We start from the raw sequence: 6,016 nt of genomic DNA on the forward strand, positions 1-6,016 counted from the left end.
ATAATAATAATAATTTTTTCACGGGAATGAGGTGAGTGCGTTTGAAGAGATTGGAGAAGAGTGAAAGAGAGAGAGAGAGAAATAACATCGCAAGGTGAGAAATATTAAAAAAAAAAAAAATCTGTTGAATTGTTGCTTTGTGCGTGTGCGTGTGTGCGTTTGTGCGCGGGAGGTTTTTTTTCTTGAAATGTTGGCAACAAACGTTTTTCTATTGAAATCGTTTCAATATTTTTAAAAAAGAAAGAAAAAACTTTTGCTGTTCTTGTTGTTGTCTTTTACTTCATTTTTCTGTTGTTTTGTTGTTATTTATCTCTCTCTCTCTCTCTCTGACTTTTTGCCTTTCTTTCTTCTGCCTTTCATTCTCTTCTTGTCCTTCTTTCTCTCTCTGACTTTTTGCCTTTCTTTCTTCTGCCTTTCATTCTCTTCTTGTCCTTCTTTCTCTCTCTGACTTTTTGAATCTGTCATTTTTTCTTCTTTTTCTTTTGACTCTCTCCCTTTGCTTTACTCTCTTTCTTTTTGTCTTTATTGTCTCTCTTTTTCTTTCTATATGTTTCTGTTCCTCTTCTTGATCATTCTCTATTTTTTGCTTCTCGGTTCCCTTTAATCTCTCTCTCTCTTTCTCTCTGTTTCCTTGTTTTTTTATTTACCTCTTTCCCTTTTTTCCTCTTTGACTTTTTGCCACTTGCCCCATTGCTCGTATTTATTTTTCTTTATTTATTTCACTTTTCCCTCTTTTTTCTCTCTTTCTTTCTCTCTTTGTCTTTTTCTTTTGTTTCTTTCTCTTCGTTTCTCTCTAATTCCATTTTTTATTTCTCTCTCATTTTTTTTATACCTTTTTCTTTGTCTTTATTTCACCTTTCTCTATGTCTTTTTTCTCATTTTTCTTTGCTTCACTATTCCTCTAAATCTCTATTTCTCTCTGTCTACTTTTTTAATCTATTTTATTCTCCGTCTTTTTCATTGTTTTCTAATTAAACAAGAACAAAATCGCCCGAAAATAAAATTATATTATTATTATTATTATTTTTATAAATTTAAATGCAAAAAAAAGAAATTAAAAGACGGAATTTCCGGTCAATACGCATTTCCGATTAGTTTCCCGCGCATTTTTTATTTTAAATGAAACGAAATGACCGAACGCCGAAAATTTATTTTTATTTAAATTTTTCAAATTTTTTTCTCTAAGTTTGTACGTTTTCGTGTAAGAAGAATAAAAAAAAATATAAAACGACTGAATAAAGTGCGTAAGTGCGTGAGTACGAATTATAAAATGTGACGTCATGAGAAAAATTTTTTAACGGTTTTCTTTTCTTTTTTTTTTATGTAATTGTACGAAGTAGCGGCGGCGAATGAAATTCGAAAAAAAATTTCCACGTGTTAACTTAATGGAATTTTTAAGTGACGGGAAGTGACGTCAGAAATCACATTTTTATTTTGAAAAGGAAACGGAAAAGGAAAAAACTCGAAAGCGTAACGTAAAAGGTAAAAAAAAAAACAAATATTTTTTTTTTTTTTTTGATTTTATCGTGTCATTAGTTAAAAAAAAAAAGAGAAAACGATGTCGACAAAAAAAAAAAGTACGCAACAAGACGAATGACCGCGAACGGCGGTTTGACACGTTTCCTCCCTTTGTCTCCCCCCAACCCCCTCGTCTTGCTGACACGTCAAAAACGTTCGTAAACATTTTAAATAAGTTTAAGAGAAAAATAAATAAACAAAAAATGGCGTGAAGGGGGAAAACAATGTCGGAGGATTTTTTTCAAAACGAGAAATGGAAGTCATAGAGTAAATAAACTCGTCCCCGTGTACAATTCATACGATTAATATTGTTTAAGTTTAAAAACAAAAACTCGAAAACACAAAATTGTTTTGATTTTAACCGGAAATGAAAAATGAAATCATTCAGAAATAATTTTAAAGGAAACGGAAACTAAGTTTTCACTGTCACCTCCTCTTCCCTGCGCTACGTCATTTATATTATATTCGCGGGATTACGATAATGGAATTACGTTTTTATCATCATCATCATCATCATCATCGTCACCATCGTCTACGTCACCATCATGCTACGAACAATAATAATAATAATAAAAAGTTTTTTTTTTTAAAAGTTGAATAATGAAAATTTTCGTTGCGTGTCGAAAATACATTTGTAACCGGCATTTTGCTTGACTTGAAATTTCACGGCGTACGGGAGGACAAAAAAAAACGCGGGAAATTCAAAAAAAAAAAAAATGGACGCTTTTTTATTGAATTTTTTATTATTTTTTATAGCAACTGTTTGTGCTATATAATTTTAAAGAAAAATTTTATTTTATTTTATTTTTTTTGTGTGCGTGTTAACGAGATAATTTAAAAAAAAAAAAAAAGAGAACATGAAGAAGAAAATAACGATTACGTAGTTGTTGTGACGTAACGGTAACGACCGTTAGGTTAAATTTAACCTTTCGACACGTATAACATTTTCATATACGATTCGATGATGCATTTTTTTTTTTTTTTGCTTTTTCAACTCGTCGTTCGTCATTATTATTATCATTATTATTATTATTATTATTTTGAAAGAAAAATTTAATTTTATTAGTTTTTGTAAGTTTAAAAAAAACTGTAAATCACGGATTTTAACGTTTTTTTTTTTTTTTTTACCCGTAAGCGTAATAAAATTGGCATTCATTGTGTTGGCATAAAATGAAATAAATTTTTTTTTTTTGTTAAGTTCGCTAACCTGACATTCCGTAATTTGAAAAAAGGCACGCACGCGACGGTTAACGGTTCGTTTTTTTTAAATACTTTACTCTTTCTCTCTCTTTTTCTTTCCCAGCATCCCTTTACCTCTTTCTTTCTCTCTCTCCCCCCGATTCATTTTTTCTCTTTCTTTCTGTCTATTTTTCTCTCAATATTCTTTTACCTCTTTCTCTTAGTATCTCTTTTCCTCTATCTGTCTCTTTCTTTCAGTATCCATTTTCCTCTTTTCCCATCTCTCTCTGTCTCTCTTTGTTTCTTTCAATATCCTTTTCCTCCTCTTTTTCTTTCTCTTTCTGTTTTCCATCCCTCTATCTTTTACTCATACTTTTCTTCTCTTTCTCTTTTTCTCTTTCCTATTTCCTATCTGTCAGTTTTTCTTCCTCTCTGTATCTCTGATTCTTTTTCAATCTCTGTTTCACTTTCTCATCTTTCTTTTTTTTTTTTTTATTTCCTTCTCTCTCTCCACCCGCTATTTCTATCTCTTTTTTTCTCATTCTCTTTTTTCCTTTTTCTTTCTTTCTCTTTCTCTCAGTATTCCTTTCCTCCTCCTCTCTCTTCTTTTCTTTTTTCTAACTTTCTATCTCTCATTCTTTTTCTCTCTGTTTCTCTGTCTATCTATTTTCCTCTTTCTCTCTCTTTTTCCGCCACTTCTCTCTATCCCCTTTTTCTTATACTTTTTTCTCTCTCTTTTTCTCTCTATCTCTATCGCTATTTCCCTTTTTCTCACTGTCTCTTTCTCTCACTCCCTTCCCCTTTTTTATCCTTTTTACCACATTCTTTGTTTTTAACCTCATGATATCTCTTATTCTCTTTATCACGATTCCCCTCTATCTCTTTTTCATTCTCATAATCTCCTTTTTTTTTTCTTTACAAATTCGTAAAAGAATCAAGATTGTAAATGTGATACGACACGAAAAAAAATGTAAAACGATATCCTAGTATACTAAATTTGACCCGTTAGAAAGAAAGAAAACCGTAAACCTAACACGTCATTTTTTTTTCTTTTTTCTATTTCCCCGTCGATTCTTTTAATCCGACAGCATCGCGTTCGCGGGAAAACGTGCGGTAAATATTTTTCGTGATTGATTTTTATAAGAAGAAAGTAAAAAAAAAAGGTAATCAAACATCATAAATCACAGAAAAAAAATCAAAGGAAAAAGGAAAAAAATTTTCTTCTTTTTTACACACACACAAATTTCAATTCGCGTGAGAAAATATTATTCGACAGCGATTGATGGATATAACAAAATTGACAAAGGAAAAAAGGAAAAAAAGGTTTCAATGTTGAAATTTTCTTTTTTTTTTTTTTTTTTTTTTAAATTTTACGCGGAAAATAAAAAAAAAGAAAAAAAAGAAGAGAGAGAGATTAAGGTGTGAAACTACTCGGGACTCAAGCAGAAGAAATCTCGAAAAAATTTATTTTATTTCCGACGTGAAATACATATATAAAAAAAAAAAAAAAACGTGGCGTTAGAATAATTGTCACGTATTTTTTTTTTTATTTTTTTATTTTAACAGGTAGAAAAGAGAAATCAACTGGAAAATTATTATTATTATTGTTGTCATTTTTATCATTATTAATATTGTTTTATATATATATTTTACAGAAGTTTTTGAAATTTGCGCGAAAGTTTTGAAAATTTTTTTTTTTTTTTTTTATTTATAAAAAAAAATTTTTTTTAAAAAAGTACGTGTAACGGATTTAATGTAATTTTTATTTATTTTTTTTTTTATTTTTAGGTGTGATAAATTACATGTAATCGAAGAGAATCATTATATTCGATCGTGGTTGTAGTAACCGTAACACGGTTGTCACGTTTAACGTGTCACGAGTAACTTTGTATTATTAATGATGATTTAAATGAAAAATCATTTGAAAATTGGGCTAATATGTATGAATATTTGACGTAATTATTCATTTTTGGCCCGTAAATTTTTTTTTTTCGATTTACATTCGTTGAGGAAATCGAAAAAGAAAGAGAAAGAAAGAAAGAAAAATTAAAAATAAAAAAGAATAAGGGAAAGAGAGGGAAGAGGAAAGAGACAAAGGAAATGAGAAAGAAAAAAAAGAGAAAATGTAAAAAACAGAATACGCGAACGATAGAAAGCGAAAGAGAAAAACGAGAAAATAAAATGAGTAAAATAAAAAAAAACACAAGAAAAAACGGGGAAAAGAGAGAGAGAGAGAGAGAAGTAATTTTAAAGTTTAAAAACTAGAAACAGGCAAGTTAAAAAAAAAAAGGAGGAAAAAGAAAAAAAAATAGAGAGAGAGAAAAAATAAAGAAAGGGTAAAATAGAGAAAGAAAAGAAAAAAAAAGGGGGAGAACAAGCAAAAAAAATAGTGTAAAAGAAAAATAAAGGAAAAGAGATAGAGGGAGAGAAAGAGGAAAGAGAAAAGTAAGGGATGAAATCAGAGAAAAGAAAGAGAGAGAAAAAGTTAAAGAAAAGAGAGAGAGGAAGAAAGAAATATAAAGATAGGAAAAAATAATGAGGATAAGAAAAAAAAAGAAAAAGAGAGAAAACAAGAAATAGAAAGAAAGGAAAGAGAGAGAGGGAAAAAAGAGAAAGAAAAAGAGACCCAAGGGAGAGAGAGAAAGAGAGAAATGAAGAAACAAAATTATCAAAGGGAAATGAAAAAAATAAAAATAAAGAAAGAGAGATATAGAGACAGGAAAGAGAGAAAAGAAAAGAGAGAGAAAGAGAGAAAGAGAAAATCTCAACCTGAATAAAGCAAAAAAAAAAAAATTCCTGTCATTCCACCTGTAAAAAACTCCATTTTCATCATCATCATCATCATCATTATTATTATTATTACTTTCAATCGTCATTGTCACCCGACGAGGTAAAAAATTCTTTTTTTTTTATTCAAAAGTCTTTAGCCACACGTACGTACGCACTTACTTACTTTATAGTTTCTTTAACCACGAACAAAAAATAATTTCAAACAATAAGGAAAAAAAAAAAACAAATAAATTATTATTATCATTATCTTTGGAAAAGAAAACAAAAGAAAAAATTTAAATGAACCACCACTACTACCACCATCACCACCACCATCACCATCACCAAAGTGAAGTCAATGGAAGAGAAAAACGTAAACAAGAAATGAAAGACAAGACGTAGTGGTAGTAGTAGTAGAAGTGGAAGTAGTAGTGACCAAAGGTAATAAAATAAATTCCATTTATCTCTCTCTCTCTCTCTCTCTATATCTGAAGTAAACATATTTTTGTTTTATGCGCATGCGCAAAAGTTATTTCATTACCCGAACCTA

The sequence above is a fragment of the Pediculus humanus genome, genomic scaffold (assembly GCF_000006295.1).
Source record: "Pediculus humanus corporis 1103172108302 genomic scaffold, whole genome shotgun sequence".
Taxonomy (NCBI): Eukaryota; Metazoa; Arthropoda; class Insecta; order Psocodea; family Pediculidae; genus Pediculus; species Pediculus humanus.